Raw genomic sequence first — 20,866 nt, forward strand, 5'->3', positions numbered from 1 at the left:
CCATGGTATAGATAAACCGCATCTTCTTGATCCATTCATTTGTTAATGGACACTTAGGTTCTTTCCATGTTTTAGCTATTGTGGAGAGTGCTGCTATGAACATAGGGTTACATGTGCTCCTATGTATCAACATTTCTGTATCCCTTGGGTGAATTCCTGGCAGTGCTATTGCTGGGTCATAGGGGAGTTCTACTATTAGTTTCCTTAGGAACCTCCACACTGTTTTCCAGAGGGGCTGTACCAGTTTACATTCCCGCCAACAGTGTAGGAGGGTGCCCGTTTCTCCACATCCTCGCCAGCATCTAGCGTTCTCTGATTTGCTCATTTTAGCCACTCTGACTGGCATGAGGTGGTATCTCAGTGTGGTTTTGATTTGTATTTCCCTGATGAGGAGGGATGCAGAGCATCGTTTCATGTGTCTGTTGGCCATTTGGATGTCCTCTTTGGAGAAATGTCTGCTCATATCTTCTGCCCATTTCTTCACTGGGTTGTTCGTTTTTGGGCGTGTAGTTTGGTGAGTTCCTTATAGATTCTGGATATTAACCCTTTATCTGATATGTCATTTGCAACTATCTTTTCCCATTCCGTTGGTTGCCTATTAGTTTTCTTGGTTGTTTCCTTTGCTGTGCAGAAGCTTTTAATCTTGATGAGGTCCCAATCATTTATTTTTGCTCTTGATTCCCTTGCTTTTGGGGATGTGTCAAGTAAGAAGTTGCTGCGGTGGAGGTCAAGGAGGTTGTTTCTTGCTTTCTCCTCTAGGGTGCTGATGGTTTCCTGTCTCACGTTCAGGTCCTTTATCCATTTTGAGTTTATTTTTGTGCATGGTGTGAGAAAATGATCTAGTTTCATTCTTCTGCATGTTGCTGTCCAATTCTCCCAATACCCTCTGTCTTTTTTCCTTTGGATATTCTTTCCTGCTTTGTCAAAGATCAGTTGGTTGTATACTTTTGGGTCCACTTCTGAGTTCTCAATTCTGTTCCATTGGTCTATGTGTCTGTTTTTGTGCCAATACCATAATGTCTTGATGATGATAGCTTTGTAGTAGTGGCTAAAGTCTGGGATGGTGATACCTCCCGTTTTGGTTTTATTTTTCAGTATTCCTTTGGCTATTCGGGGTCTTTTGTGTTTCCATAAAAATTTTAGGATAGTTGTTCCAGTTTTGAGAAGTATGCTGGTGCAATTTTGATTGGAATTGCATTGAATGTGTAAAGTGCTTTAGGTAGTAATGACATCTTTTTATTTATTCTTCCTATCCATGAGCATGGGATAACTTCCGTCATATTTCACTAGGTAGAGAGTGACTGGAAAACAGATGCTGTAAGCAATCTGGTGGAAGTTGTGCCACCCTGTGAAAAAGCACTGTGTGCAATGCAGCGTTCAGTTACCGTACGGTTTCACTAAGTTGGTAGTGTTTGAAAACAGAGGCATGGGAGTATAAAGCAAGTGTCATATACTCAACTCTTGGAAAGAACACTGTAGGGAATCCATCATTCAACTGCCTCCCTCTTTGGCTACAATGAAGGAAGTGCCGTGTCCTCGACTCTGTGAAAACACACTTTGCGGAATGCAACATTTAGTTACCACGCTTTTACCTAAGTTAATCATGTTAGAAAACACACGCATGGATGCATAAGCTCAGTGGGGTATACTCACCTCCTAGAAACAACACTGTGGGGAACTCCTCATTCAACTACCTTCATTTTTCTCTAGGTAGATGGTGACTGAATACAGACGCTTACACCAAGCAAGGAGGTGCAGGGTTCTCGACTCTGTGGAAACAACACTGCACAAGAAAGTAGCATTCTGTTACCACGTTGTTGCACGGAGTTGGTAATGTTTGAAAAAAGAGGCATGGGAGTATAAAGCAAGTGCTACTTACTTAACTCTGTAAGGAACACTGTGGGGCTCCCTTAGAGAGATGGTGACTTAAAAAAGATGCTGAAACCAATGATGTAGTGCAGGGTGCTCGACCCTGTGAAACAACACTGTGCAACGCATCATTGAAGAGTTGGTCACCGTACTGTTTCAAGACGTTAGTAATGTTTTTAAATAGAGGCTTGGAAGTAAGTATACCTTCATTGTGTTAGCTTCAACTCTGAGAAACAACATGGCAGGGAACGCCTCTTTCCGCTACCATCCCTTTCCACTAGAGGAGTGTGACTGGGATACAGATGCTGAGACCAACGAAGGAGGTGCTGTTTTGCTCGACCCTGTGAAACCACCATTTATGAAATGGGTGCTTATGCATGCATGCATAAGCTCATTGTGATATACTCACATCCGACAAACAACACTGGGTACGCCTTATTCAACTACCTTTATTTCTCACCGTCTGTTGGCTCAGTAGGTCAAGCATCTGACTCTTTAGGCTCAGGTCATGATATCATAAAGCCGTCAGATGGAGCCCTGTGTCGGGCTCAGTCTTGGCAGTGTGGATCCTGATTGGGATTTTCTTTATCCCACTCTCTCTGCCTCTCCCCTGCTCGCACACTTTCTCTCAAAGCAAATAATCTTAAAAAATTGTAAGTACATTTATTTTGGGAGTGCATTATCTAGATTGAAGCCTTTGGTACCCATGAAGCAAGCAGCTTAGTACACATGAACTCTCTGAAGGAAGGGAATCAGAGAGAGTGAAAATAGTCAGTCTTCAGGCCTTGTAGCAGAGGGATTCAGATTTTGGTCCCTTATGCAAAAATACTGTCCAAGTGGACACGGTAAATGTGGATGGGAGTATGTTGTTCATGTCCATGGCTGTGGAAGAACCAGAATATTTTCTGGGCTGTTTCTTAAGTGGAAGAAAGAGGGTCTTAACTCTTCCAGTTACTCGTCTGACACTAAGTAAATCTCGGCCTCTGGGCCTCTATTTCTGCATCTTAAAACAATGGCAATGTTGGCATCTCCATTGTAAGAGCCAACATTGTGTAGTAGTTAAAATATGGATCTCTGACAGCCCAAGTTCAAGGCTTGGTTCTTCCATGTCTGAGTTGTGTAACCCGGAGCATGTTCACTTCTCTGCTATCGGTTTTCTCATTTGTAAAATTGAGCTAATAGCCGGTCTTCCATTAGGCAGTTGTTACACCCATGAAACAAACTCTGGCATGTAGTATGTACGTCATATGAGTATTTGTTAAGTAGAAATAGAATCTTCATTAGGGTTGTGTTGTTGGACATTTTGCACATATTCAACAACAAATGTATTATTACTGTTCTGTAGATACAGATTGATGTAATTGCCACACGTCTTTGTGAATAATGTCAGGTAGGTGAGCAAACAGATAAGCCTCGGGTCTTAGTGACAAGGGGTCTCCGTCAACACGATTATGGTGCCATGTGATATAGTCATATGATGAGGCAGAGCAGGAGTGGGGTCATTATTTTGTCATGTGGGACTCTTAAGCCTTCTAGAAGCCAAGCTCAGAAGTATGGATGCTGGAGCGAGCCTGTTGGAGCATCTAGATTTTAAAAAAAAGCCAATGTAACAAGGAACACAGTTTGCAGACAAGAACACAGGTTAGAGGGGTGGATATACTTTGCCCAAGGTGGAAAGGTGATTTCGTTTTACGCATCTTGATCGTTATGTTCTCCCACTGGATCCATGCTATGTGGGCAGTTTGCTCGGAGGTTTACACATATGAGGAAAACGGCAGACGTGCTGGGACCCCTCAGCACCACACAGGCCCACCCTCTATGTTGCTTTGTGTGTCTGTGCAGAGGAGAACGAGTTCATCTTGTACACCATGCGCAAGTCCATCCACCACTATGACCTGGCCTTGGGATCCACTGTGCAGCTGCCTCTCACTGGCTTGTGGGAAGCCATGGCCCTGGACTTTGATTATGAGCAAACGGCTTGTATTGGTCTGACCTGGCCTTGAACAGCATCCAGTTGCGTCAACCCTTGGTGTGCTCATGGGGGCTGTGCCTCGTGATCAGCCAAACCTGATAAGCCTCTTTCCCAATGGCCCATGTATACAAAACAGGTATTAGAGGGTTTAAGTGGTCACTCCTTTCAGGGCTGACTGATGAAAAATTTCAGTCTTCTCTTCGAGTATTTTCTCACCCTGCTTACCTCTGTCTTCATAGGAAGGACAGAGGGAGCCCAAGTATGCAGTCTTGCTTATAACAGAGGCCTCATTTTTCCAAGAAGATTTCAGGACCAGGAGTGTAGGATTATTAGCCACTTTCACACCAGCTGCCTCTTAAGTGTCCTTCTCCTGAAGCTATGATTCAGTACCACTTGACTTTTCCAAGGTCCACGTAGTTATCCACTTCAACTACTCTGAACACAGTCCAGAACCGGAAGTGTGCTGCAAAGATCTCTACACAGGCCAGATTGATAACCATACCCTCAGACCCATACATTTTAAAGGACAGCTATTTGATCTTTATTCATTGCCTATTTAATCTTTTTTATTTATTATTATTATTTTTTAATTTATTTTTGAGAGACAGAGACTGTGAGCAGGGGAGATGCAGAGAGAAAGAGGGAGACACAGAATCTGAAACAGGCTCCAAGCTCTGAGCTAGCTGTCAGCACAGAGCCCAACGTGGGGCTTAAACCCACCAACTAGGAGATCAAACCCTGAGCCGAAGTCGGACGCTTAAGCAACTGAGCCACCCAGGCGCCCCTGAATCCTTTTTTAGAAAAACAATTTTAACAGGTTTTATCAGGACTTCCAACCCAATTTTACAGTGCCCGGGTTTTTGAGGGGGTGGGCATAGGGGATGGGCACTGGCCGTGACTGGTGAGTGTAGCCATCCCAACAAGAACACCTTATGGCCAAGAGCCTCCCAAGGGTTGAGGAAAACCTCTGAAAGCTGACACAAGAACTCAAAACTAACAGCAATCTGGTTTCATTTATTTTAAAAGCTAACAGAATCTTGCTTCTCATTAATCTCCAACCTCGTTATTGTGATACCCGCACAGTTCAGTAACCAGCGTTCATAAGGATAATACAGGGTGATACAAATGATTACGCTGTGTTTAGCTATTCTGTTTGAAAGAGGAAGCTGTAATATATTTTAGAAAACTTTTATTGAAAACTGGCTTTGCTCACGTGGAAAGTTTACTCATTTAAAACATCGCATCCCTCGCCAGTCAAGTCGGTTACTACCCATGGGACCGAGTTGGCGCGAGGCCATCTGAGAATTTCACAGCCTTTGTTTGTTCTATCTTCAGCACCTCTGCTTGAATGGGAGGACAGGGAAAAAGATGATCATCAATTCCTGTCTGGAGACGGTAAAAGCCTTGGCTTTTGAACCCCTCAGCCAGTTACTGTACTGGGTAGATTTTGGCTTTAAGAAAATTGACGTATGTGTGTCCCATGTTGTCCATAATTAAGTGAGCAGGGACAATACCCGAGGCTGGAGCCATGTTTGACACTGAGGTGGGAGCCAGTGTGTCCGACTTGTCTGGAAATTCCTTGAGAATTCCAGAGAATGGATCAGCTGAGCCTCTGGAAAGGGAAGAACAGGGGGGATTGTTTCACAATTCTTGCTCTTTGCCATGAAGGTTCCCACGTGGAAATGCCTAAACCCATCAGACAGAGATTTCATTAAGCTGCCCTGAATGGTTCTGTTTTGGCTAGCAGCAGCCTATGGTAGTAACTGTAATGATAATCATAATAACACCATAGCATTATTATAGTGCTGTATTACCAATATTCTAGTATGATTGCAGTCGACTAGGGAAATAAAGATGGTGTCTCAATCACGATCACCACTGTTATTATTAAAGACAATGAGGACTTCCCATGTGCCAAGCCCCACTGAAGCCATTTTGCATGAATTATGTGATTTACTTCTCACAACAACCCTGTTAACAGCGAGTACTTTTTAAAAATGTTTTATTTATATTTGAGAGAGAGACAGACAGAGTATGAGTAGGGAGGGGCATAGAGAGAGAGAGAGACGAATCAGAAGCTGGTTCCAGGCTCCAGGTTCCAGGGTGCAAGCTATCAACAGAGTCCGATGCAAGGCTCGAACTTATGAGCAGTGAGATCATGACCTGAGCGGAAATCAGACACTTAACCCACGGAGCCACCCAGGCGCCCCAACAATGGGTACTCATCCCATTTTACCTGTCTGCCCCTTAGCTACCCAAGGCAATGCGAAGATCAGAAATGGCCTCTACAATACCAAAGTCACAATCAACTCCTGGACGTCCCTGCTGAGACCCGTCGTCCCCACCCCTTTTGGTACTGATGACATGGAGGCCTGGCGTGCTGGTGGCATGGGAAGTGCAGGAGAGGCAGGGAGGCCCAGAGAGTCGGGAGAAGTTGTGAGACGAAAGCCACAAAGCCGAGAGCCAGACCCGGGTTCAGTCTTTATTCTGGAAGCTGAGTGACTCAGGCGAGTTTCTTATCCACCAAAGTTTCAGTTTCTTCTTTGTAAGACAAAGTTTCATTTATCTACTCAGTGGTTTGACGAGTGCTGTTTCTCATGTGCTCATGTGTCAGGGATGGTTTGAAGTGGTGAAGAGACAGCAGTAGGTGAAATGCATGCATTACTGTCATGACAGAGATTAGATTTGAGTGGAGGCGGTGAACTAATTGAAGAAAGAAGTCTGTCAGTTTCGTCAGCGATGTGTCCTTCAGAGAAGGTCCGGGGGTGGGGAGCATGGCAGGATCGTGTGACTGCACGGTCAGGCAGCATGACACGAGGTGGAAGGGAAGGCCTTGAGGATGTGACACCTGAGCCAAGACCTGAGGACACGGTGATTGATGTCCACCCCACAGTGTGGCTGGGGAAAGTAAAGGAGAAGCTGCCCGGTGCCTGGTCCATAATGAGTAGTGTGTTGCTATTGCTGTTTCCCTCCTTTAATTGTGTGTGGTCAGCACTTTGCCAGGTGCTGGAAGGACACAGTGCAGCGTAAGCGCCCACACTCTCACAGTGTACAGCCCAGGTTCCTTTTGTGCAGAATGGTAAGGTGAGTTCCTGACAAGAAGTGCTCATGTTCATTGATCAAGGCAGGTCAGAGGAGTTAAGCCGAGGAGCTAGGCCTGGAGGTGAGATGTGAAGGAAGACACGTTTTGATTATGGACCAAAGGAGAGGCCAGAAGGGGATATGATGAGAGCAGATGAGGAGGAGGAGTATGTCAGGCTTGGAGACCCATGAGAAGGCCAGTCTCATCAAAGTTGTAGGAGCTGAAGTGGAAGAGAGAGAATATGAAAGAGAGAATGAACAGTCTGTGGAGACTCGTTTTTTTTTTGTTTGTTTGTTTTTCTTTTTTAACAGTATTTCAGGTACTTCTGTAACAGTTATTCAGTTTTTGAGAGGCAGAGAACAGGAGCTGGGGAGGGGCAGAGAAAGAGGGAGATGCAGACTCGAAAGCAGACTCCAGGCTTTGAGTTGTCAGCACAGAGCCCAATGAAGGGCTTGAATTCAGGAACCTCGAGATCATGACCTGAGCAGAAGTCAGATGCTTAACTGATTGGGCCACCCAGATGCCACTGTGGAGACTCTTAATTGTGAGGCGGGGATGTTGACAATTTGTTTTGTAGACAGTGTAGGAGCTACTGGTGGCTTTTGAGCCTGGAGGGACAGAGGTGGGTTACTTTGTGCAGATCGTCATGCCCCAGACCTGGGGCACAGACGACAGTGTGGGTCTTCTGTCAGACCACGTGAGAATTGTCCCGTGAGCCAGAGGAGTGAACAGCTCTTTCCCACCGGACATCAGGGTGGGTTTCCCAGAGGCACCTGCAGGGGAATCAGGCAGCAGAGGGTGTGTGTGTCTGTAGGTTGGTGGCTCGACAGGAAACTGACATAACCTTTCAAGGAACTCACGTCCACCTTGGACTTCCACCCACGGCTCCCACCCCCCTTTTCTTTGTCAGGTAGCTAATCCAGATGGTGACTTCTGACTCATGATTGTCAATTCTTCTGTGCTCGATTGGCTCAGGGCCCTGGTCCTCCTGCTCCAAGACAGGTAAGTGTGACCCCAGAGGAAGTTCGCATGTGTTGGTGCCTCAGCAGACAGATTCTCATGGAAATGCAAACTGCTGGACGCAAACTTGTGTCTGATGATGGTACTTGAAACAGTCTACTGAATTCTGAGTTTTGAAACCAGAGCTCAGTCATCCGGTCAGATAACTTCCCTCCATTTTAGTTCACAAGCATCAGCATCCCTGCACCCAGATGTCTCACATCTGTGGGGTATTTCTCCAACAAAAAGTATTATTGGAAGAAAGTCTGTCCATCAGACATAGTCAGGCCTGGTTGGATATCGTGAGGTTCGTTACCTGGAGTTTGAGGCATGATGCAAACATTTGATCCCTTTCATCTCTTTCCTGTGCCCCCGCACTCCCCAGCTTGGGTGGGTTTTCTTACTAACAATCATAAGCACCTGGGAAAAGCAAAGGTGCTTTTTGTTAATCTCTTAAGGAACATAGATAAAAGGAAATCTGGATTATTTTTTCAACCCTTCTGGTACTTACGATGGAGAATTAGATCTGCTTTTTAAGAAAATACATATATATAGGTGCTTGATTAAAAACATTACGAGAATGGAGTTTTATGAAATGAAAAATATTTGTTTCCTCCATTCTCACTCTTAACCTTTCTCGTTCACACTTCCTGGGGGTAACCATTATTAGTGGTTTCTTGTGTATCTTTCAGATTTATTTTTTACCCCTAAACAAGCATATGTCCTTAAAGCACATGTACACACTCACACGTCGAACAAAATCATAGGATATTTGCTGTTCTGGACGTTTTCAAAACACTTAATGTAGTTTGAAGGTGATGTTTTCATGTGAGCACTCGTAGATTTTTCAGGCTTCATAATACTCTTTTGTGTATACCACAATCTGTAACTTTCTCTGTAGATTAACATTTTGGTGTGTAGACACATATACCCACCTAAAATTGTGTGTGTATCTATACGCATATAATACACATATGTGTACATCTACATATATATACTTGCTGGTAAGAACAGTGTCATGATGAATATCTTTGTACGTTGTCGTGACATAATGTGATTATATCTGTAGATAAATTCCAGTAAAGGAATTGCTGGCTCAAGAAGTTAAGTGGTCTTAAGTAACACAATTACAGATTATAACAATAATATTGAGCTCACTGGCCTTCTGGTTGTCGATTAGCTCCTTGCATCTTTGGGGTAGAATCTGACCCCTCCTCTCTATCCCCAGGTCCTATTTGATGTGCGTTCTTTCCTGGTTTTTACTAGGGTGATATTCTGGACTGGCTGGGGGGAGCTGAAGCCTGGAATTTATCAAAGCAACACGGATGGTTCCGCCGTGCCGCATCTTGTGTCCAAAGATGTGAAGTGGCCTAATAGCATCTCTGTGGATGACCAGTGGATCTACTGGACAGATGTCTACCTGGACTGCATCTAGTGGATCATCTTTGATGACCATCAGCGTTCTGTCATCCTGGACAACCTCCCCCACCTCTTCGCCATCGCAGTCTTTAAGGTGGGGTTTCCTTTGCTCCCTGCTTGGGCCATCTGTTAGAGCTGGTGAAGAGTTGCTCTTGCTTTTGCAGAGATGCTGGTCTGACTTCTAGAAGACGGGCTCAGTCCCGAATTTGAGACCGTTTTCTTGAGCGGATGCGGAAGGATGCCAGAGTTGACAGGGGTCCAGGCTGCTCACTATTCTCATTTCAAAAGATTAAAGGTTGAGGTTGTTTCATGGAAAGATCCCCCATTTGCTGGTAGTTGGGGGTCAGTGTCCTCATCTCTTGAGAGGCTTGTCCCCCTTAAGCCCCAGTGGCTTCACATGAGCTCTGTACCACTTGTGTTGCCCATCGCTTGTGCTTTGAGTCTAGAAAACAGAAAAGGCAGCTCTTCCTGACATTGGGAAGCAGATTGTGAAATGAAAGCCTGGGCTGCACTCACCCCTGAAGACTTATCAGATAGTCTCCTTAGGGCTGCACCATCTGTGTGGCTCATTGGTGGTGAGGTTTGGATAAAACCACTGCCTGGCATTTCAATGGAATCTTGGTGAGGCTGGTCGTCCACCAGTGAATGTTAGGCATCCTCTGCCTGGGCAAACCTCTGTTCTCACGGAGGGTCCAGAATGGGAGACCCAAGGAGCTGCACTAATGAAGAGACTTTTCTCTTCCCGAATGAAATCTACTGGGACGATTGGTCACAGCTCAGCATCTACCAAACCTCCAAATACATCGGCTTTCAGATGGCCATTCGGGCGAACCAGCTCACGGGGCTGATGGACGTGAAGAATGTCTACAAAGGGAAGACAACTGATAAGGCCATATCCCCTGCTCCATCTCTCTCTCTCTTTTTTTTTTAAATATTTTTTATTTATTTCTAGGAGAGAGAGAGAGAGACCGCGTGAGCAGGGGAGGGTCAGAGACAGAGGGAGACACAGACTCTGAAACTGGCTCCAGGCTCTGAGCTGGCAGTCAGCACAGAGCCTGACGCAGGACTCGAACCCACGAACCTCGAGATCATGACCCAAGCGAAAGTCGGACGCTTAACCGACTAAGCCACCCAGGCGCCTCTCTCTCTCTGTCTTTCGTGGAGCTCTAGAAAGAGACTAAGCATGGGAAGTCTCTGCTCAGACAGGATCTGGCAGCCTGTGTCTTCATTGTCACGACAACATGCACATTATTTAATTTCTTCCTAATGACATCTTAATTTTTCTGCTAATGGTACACACACAGCTGGAAGACGGCATGTGTTTGCCAGCCTTGAGTGTGATCCTTGGTGGGTAATTAGACCCTCCTCCCCTGTCTGAGGCCCCTGACTGATGGGTGGTGTGGCTTCTGTTGTGGCTAGAGAGTCCCAGGCGTGCACTGAATTCCCGCCTGGCAGCCTTACAGGGCGCAGTGCTGGGGTGGGGGTGCAGACGCTTGCTGCCTCCTGACGGGAGTCCCATCTTGTTCTCTGGTTGTCCAGATGACCTGTTGTTCACTGAGAACCCTGTCTCCCTTGTGATGCTATAGGCATTATTATGTGATGTATTAATAAATGTGTCCTGCCAGCAACTCTTAAGCCCCATGAAGGAGGCATCGTGTCTCTCTTTTTTTTCCCTTCTGGCCTCCAAACTCTTGCACTGCATAGCACTTCATAGGGCTGAGTGTTTGTTGAAAGAGGCAGTAGCTGTCTTAAAGATTGTCCTTGGAGGCTTCAAGAGCTGCTCAGTGCCTGGGACCCGCTGGTCCTGGAGACAGAGGCTCTTCAACAGAAAGCTTCCTTCCTTCTTTCCTGCCCTTCCCTTCTGCCTGCCATCCCACACTGTTGGCTCTCCAGGAAAGAGAGCAGGGTACTTGGGGAAGAATAGTCCCTTTAAGAAGCACCCTATCTATCTCCGCGGAATTAAATAGCATCTCGGGTCTGCTGACTCTCTTTTATTGACAAACTGCTAGGTTTCCTCGTTTGAACTAGAATGTTGACATTGTGTGGTGGGTTCTGGCTGGCCCCGTGCTAAGAGAAGATTGTCAAGGGGAAATAATATGGTGACAGATAGAGCATTGTTATTTGGGGGAGACCAGTGGAGATAACATTGAGCACACCCTCAGAAAACTGAAAGAATGTTGGAAACATAAGTCTGTATTCTTTTTCTGTCTTTGCAACTGACCTGTGATGTGGGCGCGGGTGGTACTGTGATTCATGGATCACAGATTAGTGAACGGCATCTCAGATGTGAATTCGCTCTCTTGGAGGTCCCTGGCTGGCTTAGGAGCTGGGATTTCATTCCAGTTATGCCATAGAACAAAGGGGTCACTCTCTTCTTGGAGGCGGTGCCTGCCTGTTTTGAAACCGGGAGGGATGAGGGACTCAGGTTCTCAGCTCCAGGGGCTGAAACTTGGGGCCTTGGTCTGATGGAGGACCCCTACCCTTACTGATGGGCACTGCTGGCCAGCTGAGTGAGTTGTCTGTACCCTTCTGGATTAGCACTCGGTCCAGAAAGCAAGTCTTCCTTTCGACAAGCACTTGTAAGCGCATGTTGTAAGGACACGGCAGTGCTCAGACAAACCAGTGACCCTTGGGCTCCTCCCTCCCCGGTCTGGGTCGCTGGTCACTTGTTTCGTTCCATTTGATATCAGTCTCAACCAGGTCTTGAGGGGGAGGTGTTTGGTTAGGGGGTTGTGGTCCAAGCACATGTACAGGTGGTGTCCTGGGGCTGTGCACATACATCTGCGAGCCTTGCCTTAGGTGTGATATCCCCTTTGTGCCTCAACAAACCCCCTTCATTTAAACTGTCTAGGGTAATTCTGGGAATCTGGCTGGGGTCTGAGTGGAGGAGATGTATGCCAGTGGGCAGCACACAGACTGAGGCCTCAGGACCAGTTACTGCCTTCTCTTTGCTCCTTCCTCCGTTTGCCTTCGGGATTCCCTTTTCCTCCTTTGAGTGAGAAGGGTCCTTGCAGCCGACCTCCTGCCCACAGACACAGGGCCAGAGAAGCAAGTCCACGATCTCTCAGATGGGCTGGTTTAGGTTAAATGAGCCCTTTTGAAATGGTACCTGGCTGCCAGCACTGCCTGTATGCTGCAGGTGTCTCTTGGCCTTGAACTTGCTTGCTCTCACCTCTCTGCTTTTTGGGACCCTGTTTTGCACATTCGTGACCCCTGGTGCTAGTCAATCTTTATTATTTTTGCTGTTGGCTCCTAACACATGTAGGACTGTTTGTTAGCCGAGGATAAAATAATAAAGGAGATAATAACCTACATTTATTAAGGGTTTCCTGTATCAGCCCCACACTAATGTGCTTTGTGCTTTTTGAATGGCTTCAGTTAACCTTCCCCAAATCCTTGCGTACTAGTAACATTTTCAGTTTGTAGATAAGACTGTGAAAGTCAGATTCATGTTTCTATGTCATAAATATAGTTAAGTGGTAAGAATTTGCACTGTGGCCTAATTTGCTCCCAAGCTTGACTTCAACAAAACTGTTAGGCTCTGTTCCTTCTATCATCTGTTGCTGGAATAGCAGTGCCCTGGTATATGACAGTGATATGGAGGTACTAGATGTGTATTTTTTAATTTTTAAAATATTTATTTATTTTTGAGAGAGAGACAGAGTGTGAGTGGGGGAGTGTCAGAGAGAGAGGGAGACACAGATTCTGAAGCAGGCTCCAGGTTCTGAGATGTCAGGAAAGAGCCTGTTGTGGGGCTCAAACTCAAGAACTATGAGATCATGACCTGAGCTGAGGTCAGATACTTAACCAATTGAACCACCCAACTCCCCTGGAAGTACTAGATGTTGATTGATTCTTGTTTGTGATAAAAATTTTGTTGACTCACTTAGAACATTTGTCCATTTGAGTTATTTGGTTATAAACAAATACCTTTCTTGATGTATACCTGATAGATTTTTATGTAGTGGTACTGAAATTTATTCTTCATAAAGAGTGCTTTTTCCTTAAAGAGCTCACTTTACAAGGCTGTTGATTTTTCTGTTGATTTTGCAATGGATTAAAATACTTTGGGGTTAGTGGAATGCTCCTTCAGAGTCTCAATAAACTAAGGCTTTTAAATATCTGTAGGGAAGGCAAATACTCTCTGGGCTGGATTTGATTTTGAAAATTTTCAAACGTATAGAGATTTAAGCAAGATAATAGCATTTCAGTCTCCTAAACTGATTCTGGAAGAATTTTCTAAAGAGGAAATCTGATTATGTTCTGAATCTGCCCAATGAAGACATCATAGGGCTGTTTAGTCTTCAAAGAGGACATCTTTGGAGATGATGACTGCCTTTTGTCCACTTTTTACATCAGATCAAGAGTCTTCATACTGTCTACCTTGCCCCGGCAAGACTGTGGCCTCCTATGTAAAGAGTCCTTGGCTATGTTCTTGTAGAAATCTACTGAATACTCCTTTGATGGTGTCTGGGGTTGGCTCTGTAACACCCCATATGCTCTTGTCCAACTTACCTCTTGGGGTCAGTGACTCTGTCTGCTTGGTTTGGGGTTTGCCTCTGGAAACTGCCTCTCAGACTCTGTACATCTCTGTCTATAACCTCATTTTGGGGACACCTGAGTGGCTTAGTCGGTTAAGCGTCCGACTTTGGATCAGGTCATGATCTTGCGATTCATGAGTTCGAGCCCTGCCTCGGGCTCTGTGCTGACAGCTCAGAGCCTGAAGCCTGCTTCAGATCTGTGTCTTCTCTTTCTCTGCCCCTCCCCTGCTCACGCTCTTTCTCAAAAATGAATAAACGTTAAAAAAAATTTAGGGCCCAGTTTTGAGTTTGGTGCCTCTGGCTCTTACTTCCTTGGGTAGGAACGTGAGAAAATATTAGTCATGTTATTTTACAGACACAGCACATGTGACAACATCATCCTAACCTTGAGTATTTTTTAAATATTCTGTTACCGTTCCATTTCCTGCAACACTGAATGCTGTGTTGTCCTTTGAATACAAAGAGCATGTTCCAGATCCTTATGGAATTGTTTTTCATTAGCAGCAGCTCTGTGCTCCTCCCTGGAGCCTAGAACATTCACAGTTCAAAAAAGGAAGAGTCTCTGTTCACGGAACAGATCAGGGTGAAGGGGTCTCTGGCATTTGTGCTCTGGTTACCTGGTTTTTCTGTGGTGGAAACTCTACCTTCAGAGTTGGTTAAATGTTTGTAGAACTCTGTTAGGTGTTTTATCATATGGATTTTCCTCTGTGCACGTGTGTATTTCATGTATTTGACAATGCTCCATACTCTCTGGTCCTTAGCATCTAAACAGCACCGTTGATGTATGATTGTAACTTTTATTTTCATGTGCATGCCAGTTAAACATTGCTGGAGTGCCAGCACTTCCAAAGCTACTGAGCGTATCACCACCTGTATCAATACCAGTCATCATTAACAAAACTGTTTTCCAACCTACAGGTCAGTATAGACAATAACATAGCTTAAATCTTCCTGCATGGGAACAGATTACCTGGATGTGATTGTGCTGGGTTTCTCTGTTCATGAGATGGCACAACTGAAGTACTGTCATTAACTGAGTTTTATCAGAGCATTTATGTTTATTTTCCCCAAGTTCAGTGCTGAATAGTCACAGTCAAATGAATGCACTTGCATTTTGTAATTTATGTGACTTTTAAGGTTATCCAAGGTTTTTTCACGTTTCCAGCTTTTACCAAGTGGTGTATGCATCCTCTCCCCTCCTCCTAGAAGGATGTGGAAGGTAGAAAAATCCCTCTTCCATTACTGTTCATCCACAAAGTTTCTTTTTCCAGAATGCAGTGAAGGGTTTTATGGACTTTTATCTGGCACTCCCTGGGGGAAAGCTGAACCAGATATAAGACTGGAAATAAGGATAGGTCAACATTAACTAGTCCTTGTGTGGATTTGTTGCATGACAGGAAACACTGAGGCTAATGGGCACTATGGTTGGCTCTTCATTCAGTGTGCCGCTGCACTGGGGCACAGGGAAATTGAGAAGCAGAGACCCGGATGTTTGTCTGGGCCCTGTCATTCCTCAGGTGTATGTTCTCATTAAGGGTTTTGGGTCAGAGAAGGAGAAACCTACTCAAGCTAACTCAAGTAAAAAGCCCTAATGAAAGCATAAAGGGAGGTTGTAAGTAACCCAAAGGGAGGAAATAGAGGTGAGCCTCGTGGGGACAGGTGTGGGGAATGGTAAAGCTACCGCTTCTGTCTCTCTCTTTCCTTCTCCCCATGGGGCCCGGGTGTGGTCATTCCCCTCCCCTTTGTGACGGGGACAACGACTGCAGAGACTGGTCCGATGAAGCCAACTATACTGGTCAGTATCCCCTGCTCTCGCGGAAGGGCACTTGTCAGTAAGGGCGCTGGTTAGCCTCACAGTCTTCTGTGATTGTAGGCTCTAGGCTCTGAGAAATGAATGAACCTTAGACATCAGCCGGTTGGGTGCTTCTCAGAGAGCTGGGCTGTGAGCTTGTGTCGCCTGGCAGACCAACAGCCTGCTTTCTTCCCGGAGGAGGTCTAGCTGTGAAAAAAGTGTTAACTAAACAAGTATCCTGAGTGATAGTCCATTTACATTCTAGCTTACGCGTATTTCTTCTTGACCAGTAATACATAGGTGACAGACTGGCCCTTTGTCTGGGGACCATACGTTGGGTAACACTGAACTAGCTTGTGTTTTTGAATTTTTTAAAAATGTTTATTTTTGAGAGAGAGAGAGAGACAGACAGAGACAGAGCACAAGTAGGGGATGAACAGAGAGAGAGGGAGACACAGAATCTGAAGCAGGCTCCAGGCTCTGAGCTGTCAGCATAGAGCCCGACAGAGGGCTCAACCCCATGAACTGTGAGATCATGACCTGAGTCGAAGTCAGACAGTTAACCAACTGAGCCCCCAGACTCTCCCAGCTCAGGTTTTTGAACGGGGTGCATCAGAGAGCTTCCCAACAGTGAAAGCCTAAACTTTCACTTGCACCTGTTTTGGGTAAGATTTCATGAAAAAGAAAGTTGGAAACAGCGTGAGACTATGAGAAAAAGGCTAGGTGATATGAGATGGAGGTAGTGTTTTAATTCTTCTGTTGAGTAATGGGTTCTATCCTGGTCGTTACTTAATTTTTTATGAATGAATGAATGAATGTAAGGGGCCCATTTATGTTATGGTGGAGTGGAGGAAAGGAAAGAATTGGGGACATTGTGGAAGGGGAAAAGAAAAAACTGAGCTCACTACCTGATGAGTACATTTTCTCTGCAACTTCTGGAAATCATCACTCAGTTCTACCTTTAAATCCCTCCAGTGATGGGGCTAAGGTCGTTTCGTGTAACCATTTCGTGGTGAGGGTAGATCCGCTTCTAGGCTTTATTTTGCAATTCACTGTTACTGCGTTAACTTCTCATTCACGTGTGGTGGATCATTTCTTTTGTGGCAGGACTTCCAAGTCCCCTGTCTTAATCTCCCTCACCCCCACCCCCCATTCCCCACCAGTTCCTACACTGCTCGAGCATTCCTACCAATGTGTAAAAGCAAACAAAAAGAAGGCTATGTTAGCAGATTCCAAACGTAAATAGAAATGACTCTAGATGCTGGCGAGGATGTGGAGAAACGGGCACCCTCCTACACTGTTGGCGGGAATGTAAACTGGTGCAGCCCCCTGGAAAAGAATGTGGAGATTCCCTCAAAAATTAACAATAGAACTCCCCTATAACCCAGCAATAGCACTGCAAGGAATTTACCCAAGGGATACAGGAGTGCTGATGCATAGGAGCACATGTACCCCAATGTTCATAGCAGCACTCTCAACAATAGCCAAAATATGGAAAGAGCCTAAGTGTCCATCAACAGACGAATGGATCAAGAAGATGTGGTTTATCTATACAATGGAATACTACATGGCAATGAGAAAAAATGAAATCTGGCCATGTGTAGCAACATGGATGGACCTTGAAGGTGTTATGCTGAGCGAAATAAGTCAGGCAGAGAAGGACAAATACTATATGTTTGCACGTATAGGAGGATTAGGAGGAACTTCATGGAGGGCCATGCAGGATAAGAAGGGGAAAAATAGTGCGGGAGAGGGAGGGAGGCAAACCATGAGAGACTCCTGAATGCCTAGAGGGCAGATGGGGGAGGGGGAGGGAGGGGGGGGTGATGGGCATGGAGGAGGGCACTTGTGGGAATGAGCACTGGGTTTTATATGGAAACCAACTTGACAATAAACTATTTAAAAAAAAGAAAAAGAAATGACTGTGTCATTATGCTTTAGTTAGCTTTGGTTCCTGTAGGGCAGAAATGACCCTTGATGCCTTTGTATTCCCCCATTGCCCAGCACCTGGTAAGAGTACCTGTTCAGGGGACTTTTGTCAATTGGGTAATTTCCACAGCTGATTGTCTGCATTCATCTTAGTTTCGAGGTGACCTTATGTGGCCTTAAGGAGTACATGGCTCTCCCCAAATCCCCTATTATCTCACAGGATGATCTGTGATGGTATCAAATTCTGTCCCCTTGGAAACTTATCTTGAATTTGCCCTTTGTCCTTTCTTGTGTGATCTGTCAGTGTCTGAACCTCTGTTCTGGGTGGGGGTGGGAGGAGAACTTCAGGAAAATGCTTCTCTCCTTGGAAAACCAAGGTCCAGGAAGCAAGTGCCATGAACCTGGGAGCCACAAGAGCTGATTGGAAGCTTTGGGTTTGGGTGGGTGATTGTTTAATCAATTAGAAGGGTGAACTGGGGCCTTTTAGTTTGTAAATTGCAAAATGATTGAACATCTTGTTACCACAACCGAATTAGTCAATGTTGTGTTTCAGTGGCATATGCCGGTCCTCTGGGATGAGTTATCAACTCATTTCTCTGGATGGGCTCACCGTGGACTCCTGAGTTTTCTCTCTGATTTTTTTCTGGCAGGGCTATCTGGGGAAAATGTAGAGTGCTTGCACCTCACCTGCTTCCCTGTTCTCATGGCTCTTCTTCAAACCTATGTAAAGATGATTCTCCTTCCCTGTCATCTCCGAATCGATGGAAGTCAGCTGTGAGCTCATTAGGACATGTGGTATGTCACTTCACTTCCTGACCCAATAAATTAAGTCATCTGCAAAGCCAAGGAAAATAGAGCAGGGTCAACTGACTTCCTGTCGGCCTCAGCTTGCATGCAAGGTCTTTGCTTGTCTCCTCCTTGCTTTCTGCTTTCCATGGGGTTGAGTTTTCTTTATTCCCTTCTCCCTACCTCCATGAATGGAATTTTGAACTTAAACTTGATTTCTGTTCTTTTAGCTTTCATGCTTAGACGTCTTGTGTGTCTTCATAGTAACATCCACCTCTTCTGGATTCCAGTCTCTCCACACAGTCCCAAGACTAACAAGACTCAGTAAATACTTAGTATTCTAGTTTTAAATTTAAAAAAATCCTAATATCAGTCTTTGTTATTATCTGTTAATAACCATTTACCACTGCTGCTTGTATCTGATGCCACCCTTCCATAAACATCCTTCTCCATTTCTTGCAGCAGGAGTCTGTGAGTGGTAAACTGTTTTAAGCATTTGTTTATATAAACATGTCTTTATTTTGCTTTTCTCAATCCTGAATTCAGATGGATCTGGGTTTCTGGGTTTGTAGTAATTTTTCATAAGTATCTTGATGGAATCAGTCTGTTTCCTTCTGGTCTCTTCTGTATTGATTTGATTTCTCCTGTCAGGTAATCTGTTCAAACAGCAATCAGACACTCTTTTCTCTCTAGTTATCCATAGGTTCTTGTGGATTCATTTAATTTGTGGCTGGTATGCGACTTCCCCTGTCTAGGAAGGAATTATTTTTATTTGTCCTGCTCTTGAGATTTGTGTTTCTTCTAGGGTCTGAGGATTTGTTTTTCATCAATAATGGGGAATTACAGCAGTGATCTCAGCTCTATCTGCTACTTTCTCTGCTTTCATCTTCAGTGGTTACTATCAACCATTTGTTGGACTGTGCCCTTCTGTTGCTCGTGGTTCTTGTTTTTGTATCTGTTGTCTCTTTATGACTCTTTATGACTGTGCTACAGTCTCGGTAACTTCCTCAGATTTATCTTCCAGTTCATCAATTCTCTTTTCAGCTGAATCTAATGGTTGTTTCACACATTCACTGAGCTATCTTTATTTCTACAACCATATATTTACATTTTTAAAGTTTATTTATCTTTGAGAGAAAGTGAGCAAGGGAGGGGCAGAGAGAGAGAGGGAACAGAGGATCCAAATGGGGCTCTGCTGACACCAGAGAGCCTGATGTGGGGCTCAAACTCATGGTCCATGAGATCACGACCTGAGCCAAATTTGGATGCTTAACTGACTGAGCCACCCCTGGTCACCCCATGACTATATTTTTTATATCTAGAATTTCTATATGGTTATTTTCTTTATGCTTTATGTTATTACTTTTATGTCATTAATCATTGAAGTTACATTGATATTTGCATTTCTTTTCCTTCAGTCTCTTCCTAATAGTCGTACTGTATATTGACTCTGGTAGAGCATCTCTACCATATTAATCCATTCATCTCTTCTGCCCCACTTGTGTTTGGTTAATAATTTCAACCAGGCATTCCAGAGGATTCTGCTGAGTCACAGAACATCTGTCCAAGTCAGAGAGTAAGATGTAAGATAATGGCCTCTGTTAGAAACCAGAATCCTCTGATTTCATAGTCATTTACCCCATTACCCATCAATTCTTACAGTCACAGTAAATCCTGCCATGTAAAGGAATCCTGTTTTCCTCCCCCAATTCTTTCATCTGTATTGAAGTCCATATCTTCTATCCTTGTAATTAAAAAGGGGGGAGGGGATTAATTGACTATGTATTACGAGACACTCAGCATCAGAGAGCTAATCAGTCACTTAGAAGATGGGAAAATTCAGGGAAAGAGAATGTGTTAAGCATTCTATTCATACCTGACCACTTACATGAGACTGTACAAACTGATGAGTCTTCCTGAGCTCAGCTTCTGTGATAGATTTTGGAGATCTCAGACATATCTCCCTGAATGGTCATTCGGAAACCCCATTAGCACTCTGAAATTGCCTTCAATTAAAGTAAAATACATAAGCTGGATAAAATAACAATCAAAGCCGTATGGTAATGAGCTTAGGCAGCAGTATATCTTATGAAAGTGAGCAAGGCTTTGCTGAGGAGTATTTTCAAAGGCTGTCAGACTCGGAAAACCAATAGATCAAAAATATTCCAGGCAATGGCTGTTTACTGGGGCAAAAACTCACGTACCTTGTTACTCCTCTTACCAAATAAGTATATTTTAAAAAGATGTTTAATGGATGCTGAGTGCCAAAGTTTGGAAATACTCAAACTTCTGTCGATCTGTTTGCATGCTATCCTTGATCTTCAGAGAGGTAGGAAGACAGCAGATAATGAACCACCACTTGTTTTAAAGTGGTTTGAAAAATCGGGTTCTTCGTATTTCAGACTAATGCAAAAAATAGCCTCAAATTCAGGAGAAATCATAGAGAGAATCGGAAGCCAATTTTCCCAACCCGTGAG

General features: G+C 44.6%; 1 pseudogene; it reads left to right on the forward strand.

Moving 5' to 3' along the window:
- The first annotated feature begins 2,107 nt into the window (after positions 1 to 2,107).
- The window catches only part of LOC120226036, a 70,181-nt pseudogene continuing 51,422 nt past the window's right edge, over positions 2,108 to 20,866 (forward strand).

The sequence above is a fragment of the Hyaena hyaena genome, unplaced genomic scaffold (genome assembly GCF_003009895.1).
Source record: "Hyaena hyaena isolate Hyena2069 unplaced genomic scaffold, ASM300989v1 scaffold_1565, whole genome shotgun sequence".
Taxonomy (NCBI): Eukaryota; Metazoa; Chordata; class Mammalia; order Carnivora; family Hyaenidae; genus Hyaena; species Hyaena hyaena.